Source organism: Eleutherodactylus coqui, chromosome 9, assembly GCF_035609145.1.
Source record: "Eleutherodactylus coqui strain aEleCoq1 chromosome 9, aEleCoq1.hap1, whole genome shotgun sequence".
Classification (NCBI taxonomy): domain Eukaryota; kingdom Metazoa; phylum Chordata; class Amphibia; order Anura; family Eleutherodactylidae; genus Eleutherodactylus; species Eleutherodactylus coqui.
The window spans coordinates 32444858-32472643 of record NC_089845.1 but is presented as its reverse complement, the minus strand read 5'-3'; the positions used below and the strand labels follow the sequence as shown (position 1 = coordinate 32472643).

Sequence of the window (27786 nt, the reverse complement as noted above, 5' to 3'; positions counted from 1 at the left end):
GAGCCACAAATGAAGAATCGCTGCTCTGTGAGAGCTAAGTGACATTTTTCAAGTACAAATTACAATTCTTAAATAAAACTGTAGCCGAGTTGTGGCTATTAGCAATTTGTATATCCTTCAAAACCGACGTCCATTGTAACAAGCCTTTTATAGCTGATTGCATATCTACAGAGGAGAGGAACATTTTGATGAAACATTTGCTCAGCTTCCCATGTCTGGGCAAGGGAAGTCAGGCAGGAAAGCTTGAAGGCTGCCGCCTTTTCATTTCTCTGCATAATGTAAAATATAATGAGAATTGCATAAAAATGTGTGTGCATTAGCATTTAAATATTAGCTGTACGATAAGACACGCATAATGTTCTCTTATTATCTCCGGCTCTATAGAAAAGCCTGCATGTGTACATTGTATATTTGTGGCTTAGTACTTTGAGAGAGGAAAGAGAGAAAAGCAATCTCGCTTAAGATAGATAGATGGACAGACAATTAGGGAAATAGTCAACTAACTATGAGATGCAGAGATAGATAGGAGATAGATATTAGATAGGAGATAGATATTAGATAGGAGATAGATATTAGATAGGAGATAGGAGATAGATAGATAGATAGATAGATAGATAGATAGATAGATAGATAGATAGATAGATAGATAGATAGATAGATAGATATTAGATAGGAGATAGATAGATAGATAGATATTAGATAGGAGATAGATAGATAGATAGATAGATAGATATTAGATAGGAGATAGATAGATAGATAGATATTAGATAGGAGATAGATAGATAGATATTAGATAGGAGATAGATAGATAGATAGATATTAGATAGGAGATAGATAGATATTAGATAGATAGATAGATAGATAGATAGATATGAGATAGATAGATATGAGATAGAGAGATAGATATGAGATAGAGAGATAGATATGAGATAGAGAGATAGATATGAGATAGAGAGATAGATATGAGATAGAGAGATAGATAGATATGAGATAGATCTAACTATGAGATGCACAGAATGATGGATAGAGAGATAGATAGTTATGAGATAGATAAACAGATTATAGATAGATAGATAGATATATGAGATATGAGATAGATAGATAGATAGATATGAGATATGAGATATGAGATAGATAGGAGATAGATAAACAGATATTAGATAGAGAGATAGATAGATAGATAGAGAGATAGAGAGATAGAGAGATAGATAGATAGATATGAGATAGATAGATATGAGATAGATAGATAGATATGAGATAGATAGATAGATAGATATGAGATAGATAGGAGATATGAGATAGATAGATAGATATGAGATAGATAGAGAGATAGATATGAGATAGATAGATAGAGAGATAGATATGAGATAGATAGATAGATAGATAGATAGATAGATAGATAGATAGATAGATATGAGATAGATAGATATGAGATAGATAGATATGAGATAGATAGATAGATAGATAGATAGATAGATAGATAGATAGATAGATAGATAGATAGATAGATAGATATGAGATAGATAGATAGATTGGAGATAGATATGCGATAAATTATTTAGAATGCACAGGCAGCTGTTGGGGAATATCTCACAGTTTTATTGTTGCAATTTTGCTAAAATTGCTGCAAAACACAATTTGACAATGATACAAACACAGTCTACCCTAATGGCTCCTTCACATGAGCGTACATACATTTGTGCATGCCTAAGTTCTTTGAAACCCTCTTAAAATCGATGAGGGGAAAAAATTGATCAGTTTTTTTTTCCTTTTTATTCAGTTTCTCTCCTCTAAAAATGGAGCGGAGAGACAGAACCCTGAACCGATCCTAACGCCGGAGTGAGAGCCGCCCTTAAAGCTAGCAATTAAATTGAGAATCATGCAACATAAAACATGCGGTTTTACTGCAAATTGCCATTGTTTTGCTGTTGCGTTTTCCGTCGCACAGCTTGGACAGGTGGAGCACATGGAAACGTCATTTAGCCAAGCTTCATTTACTCAGTCTGTAGCCGGACCACATGTGGTTATGTACAATCCACCTTACCAGAGTGTCTCAAACACGTAATTAGCAATGTAACATGATGCCTTCAGATGGGCTCCTCATGGCAGGTTTATCACAGCTTTGCAGCAATAGTCTCATTATCAGGGTCAAACCGCGACAAAACTAAAAATTGTGACATAAATGCAACCTCAAGTGTATTCCTGGATGTTACCGTACCATAATTAAGAAGAACTAAATCCACTAAAGAACATTCATTTCCATACACACAAATCGCTGATTTTTATATGTATGGATTTGTTTAGACAAATAAAGACTGTGATCACTGTGAAGGGCGAAGGGGAGCAACAATTAGGGAAATGAAGGCTCAATGTATTTGGAAACAGTGTGGATGAGTACAAAACAAGTTTATTTACCTTATTTCTGGTGTGTTGGCATTAATGAGCTCTAGAGTAAATAAATAAAATATTACATTCTTTAGGCCAAATGCACGCAGCCGGCTCTGGTTCCACATGCGGGATCCCGCAGCGGAATCCAACTGGTGCCGGGCCACTGACCCCTGCAGACCCCCTGCGTACCTGTCTGCAGGGTTCTTCATCAGTAATGTGGATGTGCCAGCCGGCACATGCGCAGCAGAGATGACGCCGCACCGTCGCTAGGTGATGATATGGATTCCATATGACAGCTGCGGGTGAGCCGCAGATCGGACGGCTTCCATTGACTTCAATAGAAGCTGTCCACGCGTGAATCACGATAAAATAGGACATGCTGCGATTTTCCCTCCGCAAGCGAAAAATTGCAACAGATTTCCGCTCGTGGAAATGGAAAAGCGATTTTGCAGAGCATATTATGGGCACTATTTGGTGTGGAATTCGGAGGCGGATACCCGCTCCAGATTCCTCAATGCAAATGCGCCCGTGTGCAGCCGGCCTAAGTCATACCAGACTTTTTTGGTGGCAGCTAAAGATTTTCAGTGGCTAATGAGCAAATGAACTAAGATGTAGACCAACTGCACTGCTATTGCGTTTGACTTCTAGCTAAACTAAGAGTTTGCTAAGGTACTATCAATTAACCCACAAGGAGATTTAATCCCAAAGTTGTAATTCCCCAGAATAGTCGCCATTGTCAACAGCATGGCAGGTAGCATTCATTCACAGATAGTAGACAGGCATGAATCACTACAGAAGGCACTCGCTCCTCAACTAGTATCAGTAACAAAATCCTATCAGTAACAGGATCCAAAAGTGGTCCAAATTTCTAATGAGTCAAAAAACTTGCAGGTCTTTAAAGAAACCTATTGATTGCTAAGCCACCAGTGTGGTGTCCTAACCAAGATTATACACATTAAAGTCCATAGAATCATTGTCCTATGCACTATGAGATCATTTAAGTGTAGAGATCCATCCTTAGGGGATAACACTCATGGAGGCTAAGAAAAATTCTGCTCTTCGACTTAATTAGACCAACATTGGTTACTGAAGCTGCCCAGGAGCAGGATATGTAGGCTGTTGCATATCAGGAAAAGAGGAAGACTACCAGTGGTGGCAATGGTAATCATTGGACTGTGTGAAAGACAAGGACATTCTCACATACAGTATCTAGTGACAATCAAGAAGGGACAAAATGAAGATCTAAAATGTTTGGATTTTATTTAGGATTCACAAATTTCTGTTGGTAGTTGAGTCTTTAAGTTTCCAACTATGATGAGTACTCATCTCTACAACTATAATTGTGCAAATCATCGTAAATATGTTGTGCTGTACAGTCTGCATGTGCAATGAAGGGACCCTGTTCACAGAGGACCTGTCACCTCTCCTGACATGTCCGTTTCAGTGAATCATTGCCCATAGGAGCCCATGCAGCGGCCAACGTATTCTGGCCCAAAAGATAGTTCCAGGACTATCTTTTGGCCCAACGTAAAAACGCCCGGCGCTATATTGGCCTTGCCAGGCGCTTTTACATCTCGGGAATACAGCCATGTGATCTGATACATTAGAATCGAATGCATCAGATGATAGCGTATATCGGGCGACTGTGAAAACGGCAGGCTGATATACGCTCGTGGGAACAAAGTCTGAGAGAAAACAAATACAAAATTGGAATTTAAAAGTTCGGCCTTCTCAACATCATTCTTAACCAATTCACCATTTTCATCCTGTAAGCATCCTATAGCATCTTTTACTTTTCTTTTGCTTTTGACATACGCCAATAAAAACATTTTAAAGAAAAACTAATGAATTTGCATCACTGCATTCTAAGAGCCATAACATTTTCATTTTTCCGTCAGCAAAGCTCTGTGAGGTCTTTTGGAAAGAGTTGTAATTTTTATTGCTACCTTTTTGGGGTACATGTGACTTTTGGACTGCTTTTTATTACATTTCTGGAAGGCAAACTATAAAGAAAAATAGCGAGATAAATAAAATATTTTCATTTTACAAATGTGGTTATAAATATTTTGTGGTGTTTTTTTTTTTTAATTTTTGCTATTTTATCCATTTAAAACTAGTTTTTGTGGGAAAAAATATGTATTTATTAAACTGTCTTTTTTTTCTTTAAATTAAACTGTATTGAATTTTTTTAGTCCCTGCAGGAGATTGAAGATGTGATTGCTCGATCACTAGGATTACTAAACCTATGACAGCAGCCTATTAGACTCTGCAGGAGGCGGGGTCTAATAGACTGATCTACATGGCAGACATGTAGGACTTTTTCAGGCTTACAGCTGCCATGGGAACCCATTGGTACCTTGCCATTGCATTGCAGGGTGCTGACAGGTGACAGAAAAAGCCCTACTACCCCTGTCATCTACTTACATGTTGTAGTTTCTATTGATTGTGGCATTCCAATTTTCTAATTCTATCCGTTCAGTCGTGTCCGACTTTTGAATGCTCTCTAGGTCAGTCCTCTCCATGCTTATTTGTTCACTACGGCTTTTTTCAATTTCCTGATGTCCACTCCCATGTCCTTCTTGATGGTGTCCAGCCAACGTGTCTTTTGTCTTCCATGTTTCCTTACACCACCGACCATTCCATGTAGCATCTCTTTTTCCAGTGAACTTGCCCTCATCAGGTGTCCAAAGTAAGTCAGTCTCCGTCTCGTGATCTTGTCTTCCAGGGATACCTCTGGGTTGATACAGTCCAGGACAGCTTTGTTGGTGACCCTAGCTGTCTAGGGGATTCATAGAAGTTTTCTTCAACACCACAGCTTGAAACCATCAGCTTTTCTTCTGTCTGCTATCCTCAATATCCATGTGTAACAGCCATATGTTGCAATCAGGAAGACAGCTTCAACACCAAATTCTGAGGAGATGATGCAGGAGTAGTAAACAAATATGCTCTAGAGCAGAAGAAACATGCCGAGGACCACCTTGTGCAGTTCTGCCAGGAGAACAAGTTTAGAATCACCAACACCTTCTTTACCCAGCTGAAATGACGCGTCTCTACCTGTACATCCCCAAATGGGCAGCATTGTGACCAAATCGACTATATCCTCTGCCAGCAGAAATGGAAAGATTCAATTTTCTCTGCAAAAATACTACCAGGTGCAGACTGTGGGTCCGATCAACTACTTATAGCCAAAGTCAGGGTCAGACTATGTAAGCTCAAGTGTAACGTCCCCCAGCAACCGAGGCATGACACTGAGGAGCTGGCGGGGGTAGAGATGGCACTTGTCACGGTGGCTCTACCAAACTCCTCCCCAGAGGTACACATACGGCCTGAGGCAAGGCACCGCTAGATCTCTTCCAGGCAATGCTGTGACAACAGTTACCTGTATAGATGTGTAGTGGACAGAAGAATGTGTCATTTGTGACGCCGTTTCTTCACTCCGTTGGGTATCAGGCGGAAAAATTAACAGAGTCTACACACGATGAAAGTTGAATAACTCAATCACTGGGAACGAGCAGTGACTGGAACTTTACTTCTTTAAAGATAGCTTTTACACACCAGTGCAGAAATAACAGTTGAGCAAGGTCAGGGAGGTGAACATAGGATGACACCGGGCCTACAGGCTGAGTAATCTGTAAGGCTCTGCTCCTGGACAGACACGCTGGAGGTGGAAAGAACACTCCACTGACACTCACTTGTATTCAGTAGACGAAACACTGCATGGCGGGCTCCTTACTTCCACTCACTCTTAAGATAGGGGTCCTGGGATGGGGATATCAGGATACCTCTCCTCGGCTTCCATTCTTCACCACATGAGGGTTGAAGGTACCCCCATGTGGCTGGCATTTTCTCTCAAGGAACCCAGAAGAAATGGACTGAACCGAGACTCACTCCTTGAATCACATATATAGTGCAACATCACGTGACAAGACAATTAGTTACATTTTCCAGACATATCCCAGCCACTCTCAGACATTAACCTCTTACATGCTGCAGCTGTGCAATACACATAACTAGAGACAAGACAATTTGAACAGTGCATCCACACTGAAGACGTGACATGTATGACAATTATGGAGGGGCCAGGTATATAGACTTTGGGCCACTACACAAGCGTTCTGCCATACAGAGGAAATTTGATGTCAACAAGATCCCTGCACAATATGCAGTCAAGGTGAGGAATAGGTTTGACTTGCTCAGGCAGAAAAGTGGGTCTCAAACAACCTGTGGGCAGAGATAAAAGGGAACATTACTGAAATCACTCAAGAACATGTACCATACAAGAAGCCAGTTTACAGTGGGAGATAGCTAATTGCAACCACCCTCCATATTGCTGGTAAAAGGAGAGAGGCTTTGGGATAGTTGGACAAGGAGATTCAATGCCAAATTCCGAAAAGAAGCCAGGAAAGACAAGAACAACTTCCTGAACGTGAGCCTTGAATTAGCTTATAGGAAAGGTCACACCAGGTAATTATTTGCCACTGTGAAACAGTTGAAGAAGCCTTTCTCCACCCACCAAGTAGCCATCAAGGACTATGACGGGAATGAAAACAACGACCAGCAGGACATCAAGAAGATATGGAAACAATATACAGAAGACCTATACACTGGTGCCAGAAGCAACCACCCAGAGGAACATGGGGGCCTAGGGGATTTGGAACTAGACCTGCTGGAAAGTGAAGTGGAGTGGGCAATGAGTCAGCTGCCAAACAGTAAAGCACCTGACCTCAATGGAATCCCTGCTTTGCTGCTCTAACCACTCCCAAGAGCTGCACTTGTAACGCTATGCCGGACAACCTGGAGGACCCGCAAATGGCCAAAGGATTGGAAAAGATCAGTTTTCACGCCACTGCCTAAGAAGGGTGATGTCAAGGATTATGGAAAGTATAGAACAATCACTCTAATTCCCCATACCAGCAAGGTGCTTCTGGCAATCATCCAGAAGCACTTGGGCAACGTCTTTGACCAGGAACTTTCTGATGTTCAAGCTGGATTTCGCAAGTGCAGAGGGACCCGTGACCACATCGCAAACCTGAGCTGGATCATGGGAAAGGCAAGAGCGTATCAGAAGAAGCTCTATCTGTGTTTCATTGATTACATCAAAGCTTTTGACTGCATTGAGCATGATAAGCTGTGAAGAAGCACTGAGGGAGGTAGTAGTACCAGGACACCTGATCACATTAATCAGGTCCCTCTACAGCAATCAAGAAGCCGCACTGAGAACCAGATATGGGGATACAGAATGGTTCAAGATCAAAAAGGGAACAAGACAAGAAAGCATCCTCTCTCCTTTTCTTTTCAACCTCTATTTGGAAGTGATCATGCGGTAGCTGGACTTAAATGATCAGGATATTGGGTTGAAAATAGGTGGAAGAACCATAAGTAATTGAAGATACATAGATGATACAACCCTCGTAGCAGAAACAGCAAAGCTAAAAGAAGAAAATTAGTAGATGGGACTTTACCTGAACATCCAGAAGACAAAGATCATGACAATTACCAACAAGGATGTCCACATAAAGGTCAACAACAAGGAAATCAAAGTGGTTAATAGTTTTTTATTCCATGGGTCCCTCATCGATCATAGTGACAGCTTGGCAGGTGAGATAAAGCGTTAATTAGCACTGAGGTGTACAGCTATGGTGAGCATGGACCCAATATGGAACTGAAGCATGCCTCAGTCACCATCCCAATCTTCCAGATTGCAACATATTACTGTGAGACGTGGACATCGAGGATAGCAGGCAGAAGAAAACTTGATGCTTTTGAACGGTGGTGAGTGTAGCATGTAAGGGGTTAACCTGCAAGGATCTGAGGTTTCTCCATTCCTGGCTCTTATAGCAGGAGCCTGGCTGTCTGTAATCAGCTAAGCCACTGCCTTAAAAAGATGTAAGTACAGGATTAAAGCTCATTAGTGTCCGCAATCAAAAAGCGTATTGGTGATCACTAAGGAGTTAAATGAAGCAATAAAACAGCTGGGTCTACTGGCACTATTGAATATGCACAGAAAAATGGCATTGCTATGGAGCACAATGTGCTGGCCAGCCTGTGGTAGTTGGATTGCTGGCACTGTTATCGGCAATTATGGCTGCTGGAACTGTTGGATGCCAGAATTACGGCATCTAGGATTAAACAGTATATAGGAACAGCTCATTAATTCACTACACCACCAAACGGCCATATTTTAGAAATGTTACAAAGGAATCTAGGCAAATTAATACTGTGATCACTGCTGAGGGGATGATGAGAGAAAAATGTAAGGAAATGAAAACTCAATTTATTTATAAACGAGTGCAAAACATGTTTATTTGCCTTATTTGTAGTGCACTAAAATTAATGAGCTGCGGTGTAAGAGCTTATTCAAACGACCGTATATTGGCTGGGTTTTCACGCCGAGCCGATATACGGTGTCCTCGTCTGCAGGGGGAGGAGGATGGAAGAGCCAGGAGCAGGATCTGAGCTCCCGCCGCCTCTCCACCCCTTGCCATTATTTACAATGGGAGGGGTGGGATGGGGGCAGAGCTAAGTCACGAAGCTTAGCTCCACCCCGTATCGCCCCTCCCATTGCAAATAGTGGCGAGGGGCGGGAGCTCAGTTCCTGCTCCTGGCTCTTCCATCCTCCCCCCCCCCCCCCCGCAGACAAGGACACCGTATATCGGCTCAGCGTGAAAACGCAGCCGATATACGGTTGTCTGCAAAAGCCCTTAGGCCGTAAGCATAAAATGCCTGCAAGCGTCCTGCAGCAGTTTACAGTATTTTTACAGATGTGGATCCAGGTGTGACCCTGCGTACTGCCAGGTATGGCGGTGAAACTGTACTGCACATGACTGTTTACTCACACATGCTGTCCTGCGCAGTACACCTGTTATTTTTGTTTATATTTCCAGCACCATTGCTTAGAGATGACACATATACAATTGAGTATGAGCGTGTGTATATATGCTGTAGACATGTGCAAGTACTGGACCCACTGAGGTAATCACTGGGACATAAAAGGCTGCAGGGTCAAAGTCTGGAGAGAGCACATATACGTGGTGGACTTCTGCTGTTTGCTGACCATTGCTGCATGCTAAGGCTCATTCACAAGAGGGTATGCGTAAAACACATTAATATTGCAGCGTTTCAAATGTGCATTGTTCAATTTTCCCTGATCATGTATGCGATTTTTTTTTTTTTTTTTTTTTTTTTTTTTTTTTTTTTTTTTATTTTTTTTTTTTAAACATGTGTACTAGGTATGTTACACGCATGAAAAACGTGAGCAGAAAAGAAAACCTAGAATTATGTTGTTCCTGTTTTTTTTAAATCATTAGCATGTTTCCTAGCAACATGCATGATAAACGCAACTACCACGCTAGTACTTGCATCACCCATAGAGAATAATAGGGCTCTTATGCACTTAATACGCCATAAAATAGAGCATGCTCCGGTTTTTCTTATGTGTGTGACATACGCAATAACTATACGCATGGGTGAACGGATCAATAAAAATCTGTTTACTTTCATTGACTTTATTCACCGCGTACTGCGATATACGTGTGCGTAATGTGTGGTGAAAGTACACGTGTGTGAACGAACCCTTAACCCTCTCCAATCCACTATCTGACGTCCAAAGACATTCTGATTGAAGGCTGTACAGCTCCGATGTTGGAAGACGTCCGGCAGGGTATTCTTACTGTAGATTACTGGCCGCTCTGTTGTTGTGGGCCTCTCCAGCATGTCCCATACCGCAGTACTGGCTCTGGCCAGCAGACGGCACCATTGTATAATGGCAAAAAGAGAAAGTCCCCTAGGAAACCCTAAATCCAAAATTGGATTGCAAAGGCTTAATAGTAGGTGAGAAAACTATCTAGTTAGCGCCTTGACGGGCAAGCGTTTGTTTGGTTGTATGAAGTGTACGTGCTGCCGGTGGCTGCTGTTTTCCACTGGGTTTTCTGTTCTATTGCTGAAATCAAGAAAAATAAAGCTGTTTGGACTTTATATGGACTGGGTGAGCAACTGTGTCTTCACTGACCCCCCACCCAGACATTGCCACAGCGCCCATAGAGAACCATGGGCTCTATCTCATGTATATACGCCACAAAATAGAGCATGCTACATTCTTTTTTGCGCCTACGTATTACGTAATTCCGACACGCAAATGTGAGCGGTACTGTATAAGGCAATGTAATTGATTGCCTGCAAGTTACCGCGTATCACACGGGCGTACAGAACCCGCATAATACAATTGTGTGAATTAGCCCCAAGAATGTTGCCTCTGATTGTGCGCTGTGAGACAATAATATGCTTGCCTTTGTGACACCTTTTAACGGCTAACAAAAACACAAGGGATAATTAAAACAAAAGAAAGCGCTGCATAGTGCAGAAGACAATGATGAGAAAAATTGTGGCAAACACTAAGGGTGGCTTCACACAAGTCTGTTTTTGTGCGTACATAGGTGCGCCCCCCTGTATGTGCAAAAACACGTGTGTATGAAGGTCCGTACATTGCCTTCAATGGAGCCATGGCTGCTGCCGGCGGCTCCATTGAAGGCAATGGTCTGCTAGCACACATGAATTGTTTTTCAGGTAAGCGCTTTACATACAGTTAGGGCCAGAAATATTTGGACAGTGACAGCTGTCCGGCAGCTGAAGGAAGGTGAGTATAATTTTTTTTTACATTTTCAACACCACTTTTCCTTGTTTTTCAGGGAAGGGCTTATATTTAAAGCCCTTCCCTGAAAAACGATTACAGGATTCCGGCAGCTGTATACCCTACCGCAGCCGTCATCTGGGACAGCTGTGGTAGGAAATTCTTTATTTCCCGCAGGGATTAAGAATTCCTTTGCTGCATCTATCACAGATGTGGCAGGTGCAGCAGGGAATTCTTTTTCTTCGCGGGGATGAAGGAAACATCTGCCGCATGCGGCAGATGTGTTCTTCATCCCCGTAGGGACATGGCAGCGTTGGACAGGTATCTTTTTTTTTTTTTTTACACTAAAAATTCTTACGCCTGTAATGCACGGACATGTGCACACACCCTAGAGACTGCATTGGTTCTAATAGAAACGTGTTTTTGTGCGTGCGTATGCATGCACAAAAACATGCTTGTGTAAAGCCACCCTTAGGAATAAAGACACCTGGATGGGTTGTGCCAATAAAGCCTGTCGGTTAGCTGCAGCCTTCCCTCCATTGAACAGCGATGCGTTCCGATGAAGAAGTAGAAGAAACAGCGGACAGCACCCAGCAGCAGCGTGACGGACTCGGAATTTACTGAGAGACAACATTTTGGGACCGGAACGGCGCCTTCCTCAGGCTAGCTGGTAAGTGGTCTGAGGAAGATGCCATTCCGGAACGGAAATGCATTGCTTATCAGTAAACTCTAAATCCATGTTCCTCGGTCCTGATTACAGCGTGCCTGGTTCCCAGACTGATTTTTCTACTTCTTCAAAAATACAAGGAACGATGTTAAACAACAAGCTTTGGAGAATACTTGGGCCTCTCTCAGCCGAATGAAGAGACCTAAGTAGTCTCAAAAACTTGCTATGCCACTTCTTTACGTTAGCTGTTACTGTTAAAAAGTATCATATCTGCATGAATATCATTGTGTTTCTCTTGCTAGGTGCAATAATGCTTTGGCCAACTGACTATCACCGTACCAAACAGCTTCCATTTGACCATAAATAATAGAAAATTAGTCCTGCTTATCACACAAGTTAGTAGTCGACGGAGTGCCTTGGTCAATTTGTGGCATTTGACAGAGACCACTTCAGGACTGTATTACGGTTAATGTCCTCATACAGAATGCATGACATGGACCAGTTAGTGCAGAAATGAGTTATTGAGGTAACCTTGGTATAAATGTATTATGAAGTAGAGTTAATGTCATTTGCAGGCATACATGAAAGCACAGTCACTTTCCAAGAGATTAGTAGACATTTAACAAGGACACTCTTGTACCAGAAGCCCCAAAGGACAGAACAAAAATAGAGATTAATGTAAAGCAGTCTCATTGAATAGAAAGTATACCCTATTGTGAATAAGCTGCAAAATATCCACTGTCTAACAGACCTTTTATAGTGCATCCAGTGTCTAACAGAACATGCTTTTTCAGAAGTAATATATATACCTTATACCCCCCAAATAAGACACTGTCTTATATTAATTTTTGCCCCAAAAGAGACGCAACGTCTTATTTCCAGGGGATGTCTTATCATTCATTGCAATGGCTGTGATTGGTTTATCGAGCGCCGCAGTGCGTGGCTGAGTCGTAACACTCGAGAACCAATCAGAGCAATCACTTGCTGGAGGCGATGCTTACAAACCCCATTACCAGCAAGGAATCCTCTGTCGTTGCTGAGAACTTCGCGGAAGCCTGTCAGAGCTACAGAGACCAGTAGGAGGGACCCGGACGGCACCTTCTAAGCTTTTTTTCATGTAGTGTAGATAGGGCTTATTTTCGTGGTAGGCCTTATATTTCACACCCCCAACCCCAGAAATCATGGTAGGGCTTATTTTAGGGGTAGATCTTATTTTCGGGAAAACATGATACTTCTATACAGTGGATATAAAAAGTCTACATGTCCCTGTAAAATTCCACATTTTCATCATGGTAAAAAAATCTGTCAAAGATGAACCCTTTGAGGTTTATTTGCCCCTCCATGTGACCCGTTATCTGTACAATTCCACTGAAAAACAAACTGAAATCTTTTATGGTGGAAAAAAAAAAAACTAAAATGATCTGGTTGCATAAACAACTAATACTTTTTTTCGATGCACCCCCTGACTTTCTGACAGAATTAATATATTTCGTAGGTGTCTATCAGCCTGCCACATCTTGACTTGGCAATTTTTGCCCACCTTTTCTAGATAAACTGCTCCAATCTCCATTCTCCTGGTGATATTGAGGTCTGCTTTGGGTCCTTGTTGTGCTGAAAAGTGAAATTCCTCTTCCTCTTCTGCCTTTTTAGACTAATATTTGGAACTGCTCATAATTCCCTCCCGTTGACTAAAGCCCCAGTTCCAGCAGCAGATAAAAAGCCCCACACATAATGCCGCCTCCGCCATCTTCACCTGGGTCTGGTGGTCTACAGGTGATGAGCAGTGTTGGCTTTGTGCCAAACATAGCTTTTGGAATTATGGCCAAAAAGTTCTCATCAGCCATAACACGTTCTCCCTTAGACTTCTGGCAGACTTGACGTAGGTTTTGCCAAAATATAGCTGGTCCTGGATGTTTTCCTTTGTTAGAGAAGTCGTCTGTCTTACCACCCTACCCCAGACATATGAAGAATATGGGACTTGGTTGTCAAATGCACTACACAACCAGTAATTACCAGAAATTCCTCCTTTACTGTTGCTGTAGGCCAATCACACTAATTTTCTTCTGGTTTTGTCCACATTTTTGAGAGATGTCCAGTTCTTGGAGCTTTAGTCAAGGGGGAGAGAAATGTGAACTGTTGTGCAAATGTAATCCACTTCTTGATGATGTCTTCACTGTGTCCCATGGTACATGTAATGTCTTAGAGATGTTTTGGGCCCCTTCTCCTGACTGACACCTTCCAACAGTCAGATGCCTTTGATGTTCTGTAAGATCTTTACCGACCAACTAAGAAAATGTCAGGAAAATCCTCCTAGAAGAGCCAAACTTTATATGGGGGAACCCAGCATCTCTGTAAATAATGGCAGCGCAGTGCTGACTACAATCTATCAGGAGGTTACATGTGATTGGCTGATTCTGAACACAACCACACCCCCAAATATAAGAGGGTGTGAACACTTATGCAACCGCATTATCTTAGTTTTGTTATTTTTATTTTTCCACCTTAAATAAATTTAGTTTGATTTTTAGTGGAATTGTACAGATAACGGGTCGCATGGAAGGGGAAATAAACCTGAAATGATTCATCTTCATTGGATTTTTTTAACATGACAAGACATTACATTTAAATAGAGGTGTGCAGACGTTTTATATCCACTGTATATGAAGGTAAGCAGCCTGAAGGCCCTTTAACACAGGCTGATGATCTGGCACAAACTAAATCACATTCCCATTCATTTATCACCCATACTTTCTGAATTGGCTTGTCTGAAGGCCAGTTAAACTAATCCTATTGTTTGGAACTCATCATGTGACTCATATAAGGTCCAACTAAAAGGGCCCAATGAAAATTGGCTCGATCCTTACAAGAAAAGGGTAAAGGCTTTTTGAATGACACAATTGATATCAAGTTGGTGCATATATCCCTTTTTTCAAAGGTCAAACACAATTTACATCTTGGTCAATAATGATCTTCTCACTTTCAAAGGTTGTCATTTACTGCACTTTGTAGGGCCATATTCTAGAAAATCTTAATCTCAACGGCAGGAGATGTTTAAAGGAGCATTTCGCTCAGTCTGACACTAACAGCCGAGGGTAACGCCTTGCACTTCAAATCCAACAAAAAATACAATATATTCCTCATATGTAAAAAAAATAATATATGTATAATAAAAAAGCACACACACACGGGATAGATGCCACATAAGTGCCACCCTCATGCTGAAGACTTGACCCACAGGTGGCACGTATACACTAGATAGATGCCACATAAGTGCCACCCTCATGCTGAAGACTTGACCCACAGGTGGCACTTATACACTAGATAGATGCCACATAAGTGCCACCCTCATGCTGAGGTCTTGACCCACATGTGGCACTTATATACTGGATACATGCCACATAAGTGCCACCCTCATGATGAAGACTTGACCCCCCACGTGGCACTCATACACTAGATAGATGCCCGATAAGTGCCACCCTCATGCTGAGGACTTGACCCACATGTGGCACTTATATACTCGATACATGCCACATAAGTGTCACCCTCATGATGAAAACGTGACCCCACATGTGGCACACATACACTAGATAGACGCCAGATAAGTGCCACCCTCATGCTGAGGACTTGACCCACATGTGGCACTTATATACTCGATACATGCCACATAAGTGTCACCCTCATGATGAAGACGTGACCCCACATGTGGCACACATACACTAGATAGACGCCAGATAAGTGCCACCCTCATGCTGAGGACTTGACCCACATGTGGCACTTATATACTCGATACATGCCACATAAGTGTCACCCTCATGATGAAGACTTGACCCTACACGTGGCACACATACACTAGATAGATGCCAGATAAGTGCCACCCTCATGCTGGAGACTTGACTCACATATGGCACTCATGTGGCATCTATCCAGTGTATAAGTGCCACCCTCATGCTGAGCACTTGACCCACAGGTGGCACTTATACACTGGATACATGCCCCATAAGTGCCACCCTCATGCTGAAGACTTGACACACAGGTGGCACTTATATACTGGATATATGCCACAAAAGTGCCACCCTTATGCTGAAGACTTGACCCACAGGTGGCGCTTAAATTCTGGATACGTGCCACATAAGTGCCACCCTCATGCTGAGGACTTGACCCACATGTGGCACTTATGTGGCATGTATCCAGTGTATAAGTGGCCACATAAGTGCCACCCTCATGTTGAAGACTTGACCCTCATGCGGCACTCAAATACTAGTTAGATGCCAGGTAAGTGACACCCTCATTCTGGAGACTTTACCCATATGTGGCACTTATATACTGGATACATGCCACATAAGTGCCACCCTCATGCTGAAGACTTGACCCAAATGTGGCACTCGTGGCATCTATTCAGTGTATAAGTGCCACCCTCAGGGCGCCCACCCACTGGCGATTTTTTTCCTTGCGAAATTCGCAGCATTTTTTTCTCTGCAGGGGTCTATGGGACTTGTAATGTTAAAATGGCGATCGCGCAAAATCGCGATTTCGCGGTAAATTGCGATTTTGCGCGATCGCGATTTTAACATTACAAGTCCCATAGACCCCTGCAGAGAAAAAAATGCTGCGAATTTCGCAGGGAAAAAAATCGCCAGTGGGTGGGCGCCCTCATGCTGAAGACTTGACCCACAGGTGGCACTCATACACAGGATACATGCCACATAAGTGCCACCCTCATGCTGGAGACTTGACCCACATGTGGCACTTATATACTCGATACATGCCACATAAGTGTCACCCTCATGATGAAGACTTGACCCTACACGTGGCACACATACACTAGATAGATGCCACATAAGTGCCACCCTCATGCTGAGGACTTGACCCACATGTGGCACTTATATACTCGATACATGCCACATAAGTGTCACCCTCATGATGAAGACTTGACCCTACACGTGGCACACATACACTAGATAGATGCCAGATAAGTGCCACCCTCATGCTGGAGACTTGACTCACATATGGCACTCATGTGGCATCTATCCAGTGTATAAGTGCCACCCTCATGCTGAGCACTTGACCCACAGGTGGCACTTATACACTGGATACATGCCCCATAAGTGCCACCCTCATGCTGAAGACTTGACACACAGGTGGCACTTATATACTGGATATATGCCACAAAAGTGCCACCCTTATGCTGAAGACTTGACCCACAGGTGGCGCTTAAATTCTGGATACGTGCCACATAAGTGCCACCCTCATGCTGAGGACTTGACCCACATGTGGCACTTATGTGGCATGTATCCAGTGTATAAGTGGCCACATAAGTGCCACCCTCATGTTGAAGACTTGACCCTCATGCGGCACTCAAATACTAGTTAGATGCCAGGTAAGTGACACCCTCATTCTGGAGACTTTACCCATATGTGGCACTTATATACTGGATACATGCCACATAAGTGCCACCCTCATGCTGAAGACTTGACCCAAATGTGGCACTCGTGGCATCTATTCAGTGTATAAGTGCCACCCTCAGGGCGCCCACCCACTGGCGATTTTTTTCCTTGCGAAATTCGCAGCATTTTTTTCTCTGCAGGGGTCTATGGGACTTGTAATGTTAAAATGGCGATCGCGCAAAATCGCGATTTCGCGGTAAATTGCGATTTTGCGCGATCGCGATTTTAACATTACAAGTCCCATAGACCCCTGCAGAGAAAAAAATGCTGCGAATTTCGCAGGGAAAAAAATCGCCAGTGGGTGGGCGCCCTCATGCTGAAGACTTGACCCACAGGTGGCACTCATACACAGGATACATGCCACATAAGTGCCACCCTCATGCTGGAGACTTGACCCACATGTGGCACTTATACACTGGATAGATGCCACATAGGTGCCAACCTCTTGCTGGAGACTTGACCCACAGGTGGCACCTATACACTGGATACATGCTACATAAGTGCCATCCTCATGCTGGAGACTTGATCCACATGTGGCACTCATACACTGGATATATGGTGCATAAGCAACTTGCCCACTGGACACATCTGCGTTGCAACCTCCATCGCGGATCTGGCACAAAATGCTGGAAGAAAAAGCACTTTTTTTCTGGCTTAAAGCTGTTCAGCTGAGCAGAAAGCGAACAGACCCCATTATAGTCAATGTGCTGTTTGGTTCCATCATAAAACAGAGCCATTTGACCCGGGGATCCCCCTGCCGCATGCTACACAAGAGACACTTACACACTACTTACCCATCACTAACGATTACTAGATTTGTTTTTCTTACAATGCATACATGCAGGGCCAGCCTTAGGAGTGTGCAACCTGGGCGCATCACCCCTCCTCAGTTTAGGGGGCGCCATTGCTGACGATAGAAAGGCTGCTTAGTGCCTCCATAATAATGTCATTGCCTCTTCCCCCACACAATGCACTAGTCTAACCCAGTCGTTGGCACCCTATCCTCCCCACATGCAGCTGCTCTTCCCATGGCTCTTATGCTTCCTGTGCTTTGTGACTTGAGAGAGGTTCCTAAAATGCTGAAATATTGTCTTGTGGCATCTCAGACCACGGTTCCACGATGTTTAAGGCACACCAATGTAGTGAGATCACATAACGAAACACTGCGTATGATATAGCACCATGGCACCATGGCACTCTGTCTTATGATTTATACCCTTCACAGTTTAGACATAAATTAAAATCAATTCCTTTTATTAGATAGCTTTAAAAAACACAATAGAACAGAACGGGGCACTACAAATAACCCTCTATATTACCAGAGGTGTATTGACCTTGATCAAAGGTGAGCGACTATAGCTACTTGATTAGTTTTATCGTACCCTTCTAATATTCAGAGAGGGCCGTGTATTTATACAATAATACAGTAGCTGTCGCTGTATCATAACTCAGGTCCGGGTAGAATCAAAATTAATTTCTTACGCCTCTCTTCCCGTATTCTTAGGGCTCATGTCCACGGGCAAAATATGATTTAAGATCCGCAGCGGATCTCCCGCATGCGGATCCGCATCCCATAGGGATGCATTGACCACCCGCGGGTAGATAAATACCCGCGGATCGTCAATAAAAGGGATTTAAAAAAAAATGGAGCATGGAAAAATCTGGACCATGCTCCATTTTCGTGCGGGTCTCCCGCGGGGACGGCTCCCGCGGGCTTCTATTGAAGCCTATGTAAGCCGTCCGGATCCGCGGGAGACCTAAAATAGGAATTTAAAGTATTTACCATCTGTAGCGGACCGGGAAGGTCTTCTCTTCCTCACGGCCGCATCTTCCTTGCTTCGGCTCGGCGGATGTGCCCGGCGCATGCGCGCGGCACGTCGAAGACGTGCCGGCGACGTGCCGCCGGCGTGAGGAATTCATCCGCCGGCCGAAAAAAAAGATCCGGCCGTGAGGAACAGCTGACCTTCTCCGCCCGCGCCGGATAGGTAAATGCTTTTAAATTCTTATTTTCGGCGCTCATGTCCGCGGGGCAGGAGGGACCCGCTGCAGATTCTACATGTAGAATCTGCAGCGGATCTTATTTTCCCCGTGGACATGAGGCCTTAGGGCTCATGTCCACGGGCAAAATGAGATTTAAAATCCGCAGCGGATCTCCCGCGCGCGGATCCGCACCCCATAGGGATGCATTGACCACCCGCGGGTAGATAAATACCCGCGGATGGTCAATAAAAAGGAATTTAAAAAATCTGGAGCATGAAAAAAAACGTGCCATGCTCCATTTTAGTGCGGATCACGCTCCGGATGGCCCCCATAGACCTCTATGGGTGTGGGAGATCCGCTGCGGATTGTAAATACTAATTTATCGGGTGCATGAGATCCGCTGCGGATTTAACCCCTTCCCGCTCCAGGACGTACCGGTACGTCCTCGGAGCATGGTACTTACCGCAACAGGACATACCGGTACGTCCTGGGGATAGTGCGAGATCACATAAGATCCCGCGCTATCCTGCAGCGGGAGCCGGCTGTCAGTCACGGCCGGCGTCCCGCTGCAACAGCGGGGGGGGCATGCCCCCCCCCCCCCCGCTGTTAACCCCTTCCCTGCCGCGATCTAAGTAGATCGCGACAGGGAAAGAGTTGACAGAGACATCGCGCTCCCTCGGTGTCTCCGGCCGGCTCTCGCGATGTCATCGCGAGAGCCTGGCCTGTCGCCATGGCAACAGGACGCCAGACACTGGCGTCCTGTATTGCCTGTGCCTATAATCGCTGTATAGGCGATAAGGCATGGGAGAGCAGTAGCTCTGCCATGCCTTATGACAGCGATCATAGGCATAGTGCTGCAAGTCCCTCAGAGGGACTCGAATAGTGTAAAAGAAAAGAAAAGAAAAATGTAAAAAAAAATGTAAAAAAACACCTTTTTTTATGCTTTTTCTAATATTAGCATAAAAAAAGGGAAAAAATTTAAAACCCCACATATTGGGTATTGACACGTCCGTAACGACGTGTACAAAAAGTTGAACACGCTTTTTATTTTGTACGACAAAAAGCGTAAAAAAACACGCTAAAAAACAGAGGCAAAATGCTAATTTTTAGCATTTTGCCTCCCAAAAAATGCTATAAAAGTGATCAAAAAAGCCGTACATTCCCCAAAATGGTACCAATAAAAACTACAGCTCATTTCGCAAAAAATAAGCCCACATAGAGCTCCGTATTTAGAAAAATAAAAAAGTTACAGGACTTTGAATGCAGCTTTTTTTTCACGCGCAGATGCAAAAATGCCATCCGCATGCAATAAAATACAATAAAATACTATTTTAAGCTCATCCGCACTGCATCTGCGGCCCAAATCCGCGTTACAAATCCGGAGCAGATTTGATTTTCCCCGTGGACATGAGGCCTTTATCTTATAATAAAGATTGATCAAGCATCAGGGCGCCCACCCACTGGCGTTTGCGATTTTCGTGCGTGAAAAACGCAGCGTTTTTTGCGGCGTTTTTGCGGCTTTTTTGCGCCTTTTCCGTTAATTTCCATTGACATTCATGGGTGCATTAAGAGAAAAATAAGGACACATATGCAACTGACAGTTCCTATGTGAAAAATTGCAACGGACCGGAAAAAAAAACGCCAGTGGACAGGAACACATTCTATACTAATTGCTCTTGAGAAAAAACGCAAAATGCAAAGGAAAAAAAATCGCCAGTGGGTGGGAGCCCTTAGACTGGATACAGATGTCACAGCGTCTAATCTTGCATCTTTTCCAATATCATAAGAGGGAAGGTTTGCGAATACAAAGGGTGTGTGCCTTTATTCTTGGCATTATAAGTATATGATTCTTACTCCAAGTAAGGTTCAAATACATAGGGGCTCATCACCTCTTTGTATCAAAAAGCGTAGTGTCATACAGTTTCATTGGCTATTAATTAACCGTATGACCACGCATTTACTCAATAGATAGTATTTACTAATTGCTTTATAGTTTCAATTGTAACATCCATAGTCTCCAATTTTAGTATTTTTTAATCTCGACGCGTTTCGCCGCTATTTTAAGCGGGTCATCAGGAGATTCATTGACTATTGTTGTAACTTTAATTACAATTTTGATGCCTGTTCCAGAGTTTTATTAGCTCAATTTTGGAAAAAATACTTTTACGTTACTCTATCAGAGGCAAAATAGGCAGTACAGATAGGTCTTTCCTAGTATAGGATTTATATATTCTTACGAGAGGACACCCGTTGATGTTTAGGTGGTCTCTAAATATAGAGTCGATATGAGATCTATATAATTTTCTGAGAGAGCAGTATTGTGATGATCAGACTGCTGCTCTATATAATATAGATCTACGATCGGAAGTTCTTTAGCATATCCAAGATTTGCATATTTGTAATAGAGGACAGCCTTTGATATATAGGCGATCTCTCTATGTGATACAAATCTAAGATCTATATATGTTATGTTATTTTTTAGAGAGAGCGGTCTGTGGTGAACAGGCAGCCTCTCTATAAAATTTAGATCTTGATATTTTGAGCAATATGCAGTCAGCCGCAATTTTATATGTAGATAAGGGGTATCGGCTAGAAGTTCCCCAGCAAAAGCTAATGCAGGCTGATTGCTATCGCTTTCTTAATAGTACTGCCTATTGCTGATATGCATTTTTCTGATCTAGAGTGAGAGCGGTAGCGCCTCTGGCCTTGATGGTAGGTCAGGGCTATCTGAGTGCTGTGGAAGTGTCTTCCCTTATAAAGCAAGCTTTCTCCTCCCATTAGGGGTGTATCCATTTTTACTGACCAATAGTGTAGCCTCAGGGGCAGACCTAGATTTACCTTACATATGATCGAGCTCTGTTTATGTGGTGTAGGAGAAGATAAATTACTAAGACTGCATGTAAAAGGAATCATTTATTCATCCTGCTTAGCGATTCCTCCTACCGACGGCCGATCGGAAGATCGCATCATAGTAGCATTGTATGTTGCGCCAAGTTCCCGTTTAGGATCCTCCTATTATGGGTGTAACCCCTATGAGCATGATGGGATTGGATGAAAAGGGGGCGCTGGACGCGCTACTGCGTGCTTACGTCATCAGCGTGATGACGTCGCTCCGTCGTGTTTCCCTTATGTAGTATAGGGAGTGGGTGGGTCCGGGGGCCCCACACAATGCACTAGTCTAACCCAGTCGTTGGCACCCTATCCTCCCCACATGCAGCTGCTCTTCCCATGACTCTTATGGTTCCTGTGCTTTGTGACTTGAGAGAGGTTCCTAAAATGCTGAAATATTGTCTTGTGGCATCTCAGACCACGGTTCCACGATGTTTAAGGCACACCAATGTAGTGAGATCACATAACGAAACACTGTGTATGATATAGCACCATGGCACCATGGCACTCTGTCTTATGATTTATAATCCTAATTTTTCCAATTTCCGCTTTGCACATTAGCCTGCTCTAGGGGGTGCAGAGGTAGCAGTTGCACAATGGGCCTGATGCTTGAGGAGACCTAAAAGAAGGCTCTAGTATTGTAAATGGCATATGGTAGGTGGGATTCCTAGTATGGGTTTGGCTTTGGTGCCCAGGAGCATCACATTATTCTTCTGAGACTGCATGAATTGGCGCTGTATAGTGAATGAAGCATCTTGGAATATGGTTGTATGTATCTTATATTTAAAGCAGTTGGAATTCCAGAGTCAGAATGATAGAAAATATGACCAAGTTATTGCTAATAACTTTCATTACTTTCTTGTATTTCATGTAATGAGCAGGGAAGTTATGAGATGTACAGAAAAATAAAATGATGTATATTATAATCTTTTTCTTTTTGTGAAATATCCCTTTAAGGTTTAAAGGAATATTTCACAAAAAGAAAAAGATTATAATAATATACATCATTTTATTTTTCTGTACATCTCATAACTTCAGATCAAAGGCTGCTGAGAAAATGGAATGGTGACAAGAGCTACCCCTTCTATAGATGAGACAACTGGTTATTGTTGTGTCGCAAACTGTTTTGAGCTTGAAGATACTTGACATGGACGGAAGCAGAATATTCAACACATCTCAGGCAGAAGATAGTGCTTGACCAGAATTATAGGATGTGTTACCTGCACCTAGACCAAGGTTCTTTGAGTAGGGCTTAGACAAAAGGTTTTAGACAAAGTATGTCCTGTACAAAATTCAAACTGGGGCCCTAGATGCCAAAATATTGTACTTACAATGCAGTCCCATTCAGTCATTCAGAAGATGTGTGCAGAACACTCCAGTGCTTATCATTAGCGCTTCCAGTTGTTAGGCACCTGTTTCCCCATAGGCCCCTCTTTAAGGGTGAGGTACTGTAAGGGTTGTATTGGCTGGGGTCTGTTGTACCACATAGGTTTCTAGCAGCACAGCCCCACAGGTGTGGAATGATTAAGTTGGCTGGGTGTGGTGTTCTCCTGCTAGCCCATTACCACCGGTCTGTTTGCCGATAAATATCCGCCCTCTGCCTGGTTGGTTTGGATTTCCTGCATGCTTGCTATATCTGATATGTATCCTGATTGCCTCTCTTTTTTGGGTCTGTTTCCTGACCTTCTGTCCTGTATGAGGCTTCCTGTATATCCGCGTCTGTTCTTACATTTATTTTCTGTCAGTTTCATATCAGTTTGCCCTCACTCTGTCCTGCATTTGTCTGGGTGCCAGTTCCATCTGGTTCTGTGTATTACTCTTTCAGGGATAGTCAGGTCCGAGGTTCCAGCATGGGGTAGCCTGTATTGAGGCGATCGCCTTGCTTACAGGTAGGGTTCTGCCATTCTCCCTGCAGTTTGGGATCAGTTGTCTTGCTAGTGTAGGGTCCCACAAGACAACAAGGAGCCTTGTAGTGGCTTTCGGGCTTAAGTGACTTGGCCAATCCACGAACCAATACCTCGTAATTTCATAGCATTTCCATCTGTTATGTGTGCTGGTATACAAGGTGAGTGTTTGGGTCCTGTTTGCAGTCCCTCTCTCCGGTAGCGTTTGTGTGGGCCTGGTGCCACTTGCCCACATGAACGTAACACCAGTGGCATTGCTATGGCCTTTCCAAGTAGTATTGGAAATAATAGCACTGAGACGTCAATGTAGAAGATTATAGGCATATAATAGTGACATCAATACACCTTGCAGATGAGGGGAAACAAAAGAAAGAAGGGTGTAGAAAAACCTGTATGGTTGTGTTTGATGTAAAGAATGACTCTGCATCTAAATAGGCGGTAAGAGCAGAATTAAGAGGTGCTGCCTGACCAGATAACGGCTAAATAGGCAAGAGCATAGGACTAAAAGACAGGCGGTGATGGTGCAACACTCCAAGCTAGAAAAAGTGACCAAGAGGTGTGGAAACTTTTCCATTTATTGAATGAGATAGGTGGCCAGCATATGAAAATGCGTTTCAGGGATAACCCCTTCATCAGTTTAGCTAGTGGGTCCCAGAGGGTTAAAGGAGATCCTGTTTGCCTGTATAATATGGATCAGCACTTCTCCAATCCTGGCTGACCCACACTATATAACCGTTTTCGACCCACCAATTGTTTGTATATTTTATATACCAGGTGAACTGACAAAGAGGTTCTTCCCTGAAATGCGTTTTCATATGCTGGCCACATAGCTCATTCAAAAAAAGGAGACGTTTCCACACCTCTTGGTCACTTTCAATATTTTGCAGCTTGAAGTGCTGAACCCTCAATATACCTTGAGGGTGGACACCCACTGGCGTTTTTTTCTCCACTGTGCTGCGAGCGTAAGTGAAAGGTCTCGCAGCGCAGTGTGAGAAAATTGCTAGTAAATCGCTGGAACATCGCCAGTCTTTTCAATGGGGGCAGCGGCAGTAGTGCTAGCCCCATTGAAAAGATATGGAGAATGCCGCGGACTTCTGCCACAGCTGTCACAGCTGTGGCAAAATGATACCCCATTGCAGTCAATGGGATCGGCACTGCTGTCGATCCCATTGAAAGCAGCGCTTTCTGGCAAGCCCGCAGTAAGATAGTGCTATTCATGAATGAATAGCTAAACACTATCTGAAATTGGCTGAGCGCTCAGTCAATAGCTAAGCACTAGCTGCTATTGGCTGAGCCCTCAGCCAATCAGCACAGCCCTTTCAGGAAGCAGGGATTTTTAAATCCCCGTCTGCTGAAAGTGCTGTACAGCAGTGTCGGGGAGCCAGCCGGAGGACACGTCTGAGCGACGGAGAGGTGAGTAATTTTTTTTTACCACTTATTGATGATTTTCAGGGAAGGGCTTATATTTCAAGCCCTTCCCCGATAATCATACTGCGGGGCTTGCCAGAAAGCACTGCTTTCAATGGGATCGGCAGCATTGAAAGCAATGGGATATCATTCTGCACTTCTGCCACACCTGTGACAGCTGTGGCAGAGGATTCTTTTATCCCCGCGGTCCCCGCGGGGATGAAGGAAACTCCTGCCACAGCTGTCACAGCTGTTACAGAAGTCTGCGGCATTCTCCATATCTTTTCAATGGGGCTAGCGCTGCTGCCGCTGGCCCCATTGAAGAGACTGGCGATGTTCCAGCGATTTACCAGCGTTTTTCTCGCACTGCGCTGTGAGACTTTTCACTTACTCTCACAGCGCAGTGCAGAAAAAAACGCCAGTGGGTGTCAACCCTGAATCTGTGAAGGTTCTGGCCACAATGTAGTTCATTTAGTAAATTGTTACTACCCACAAAATAACCAAACTTAGATATTTCTTTAGGTCATTAGTTTGTATGCAGAGTTTTATGATCATGTTTAGATGAAATACTATATGGAAAAGGAGAACCACGAGGAAGAGGTGTGCAGCAGATTTACTGTATTGTTCCCAATGACATTTAAACTTATTATTAAAAACAATCATGTTCTAAGATTGTAGATGAAACTTCTACAAGTTCCGATGCTACATCCTATAAATACAATACAACTAAGGATATTTCTGAGTGCCTTACCTTCAATATACCCCCAAGAGACACAGACTGCCAATCTGACAGACATGACAACTAGCAAAACTTTAATGCTTTGTCTAATTTTGAAAAACTTCCTTCATTATAATATCATTCCATGAAGTATGAAGGTTCCACCATTTAGTAAGTGGTGGATCCTCTGATGACCTGAAATCAGGAGTTTGCCCTCCGTGCTGGTAAACGTGTCCTCCTCAGGTCCGTTCCATAGGAAAGCTTCAGATAACGGATCCCAGCACTGACTTATTTTAAATATGAGCGATAATCATGGAAAAAGATGCAGAATGGTGAACCCATCAACCTAAATGTGATTTTCCTTTAATTGAATTGTGCGGATATAATACATTCTCTGTCCAGGCAGTATGATAATGTGACTTACTGCTTAGAATGAGGTTCTGTTCATTTTTATAGGTAGCTTTCATTATTTTATGTATTAGATATGTAATTTATCCAATCAATATGAAAACATATTTGGTCCCTGTTAATGGAACAATATTAAACTCAACCGTTTATGATCTGTAACCTCTTAACCCTCCATGATGTACAGTTACATCCTGTGCTTATAGGGCTTGTATGGAGGCAATCGGGATCCAATCCCGCTCTATACAATGTGAGTACAGGTTGTTTCTCATAGCTGACACCCGCCGGCAACAGCCATGATCAGCGTGAATGCTGATCACGGCTGTTAACCCTTTAAAGTCTGCAGTCAATTCTGACAGTGGCATTTCAACCCCGCAATTAAAGTTTGGGAGTCCTTAATGGCCCCTCCGCCCACGATGCGATTACAAGATACCATTTGCTTGCCGTGGTAGCCAGAGGCCTTCTAAAGGCCCCCAGCACTGCCGTGGCTGATTGCGTACTAAGCTATGCCTATGGCGGGACTTGGTAGAATGCTTGCCATACTTAATGAAGTACTATGTTGTTACATTATACTGCAGGAGTGACCAAACGATTGCAAGGTCAAGTTCCCTATGGGAACTAAAAAAATTAATTGTTAGAAAAAATAAAAGGAAATAAAAGTTTAAGAAAAAACCCTTTCCCATTTTTATACTAAAAAAATCAAAACAATAAAAAACTAAAAATCTATTTGGTATCAGTTAGAGATGAGCGAGGATACTCGGTAAGGTGATTTACTCGAGAGAGAGCATCGCCTTTTTCGAGTACCTGCTGGCTCGTCCATGAAGATTTGGGGGAGATGCTGGGGTGAGGGGGGGGGGGGGTTGGTTTTTCATGCCAAATGGGAGGGACTTAAAATATGCACTGCTGGAGAGAGAGATGAGGGGACTCCCCAGGGCTTCCCTTCACCTCCCCAGGGATTCCCCTCATCCCCCCCAATGAAGGGAACCCATCAAGGACTCCCTTTATCTCAACACGGATGGAGGGGTTTCCCTGCAGGGGAGATAGAGGGATTCTAGAGCAGCACAGATGGAGGAGTTCCCCTGCAGAGGAGATGGAGGGATTCTCGAGCAGCATGGATGGAGGGGTTCCCCTGCAGAGGAGACGGAGGGATTCTCGAGCAGCACGGATGAAGAGGTTCCCCTGCAGGGGAGATGGAGGGATTCTCAAGCAGCACAGATCGAGAGGTTCCCCTGCAGGGGAGATGGAGGGATTCTCGAGCAGCATGGATGGAGAGGTTCCCCTGCAGGGGAGATGGAGGGATTCTCAAGCAGCACAGATGGAGAGGTTCCCCTGCAGGGGAGATGGAGGGATTCTCAAGT

General features: G+C 43.5%; 1 pseudogene; it reads left to right on the top strand.

Moving 5' to 3' along the window:
• Nucleotides 1-6445: 6445 nt before the first annotated feature.
• On the top strand, nt 6446-7522 carry LOC136578638 (uncharacterized; annotated as a pseudogene).
• Nucleotides 7523-27786: the final 20264 nt, after the last annotated feature.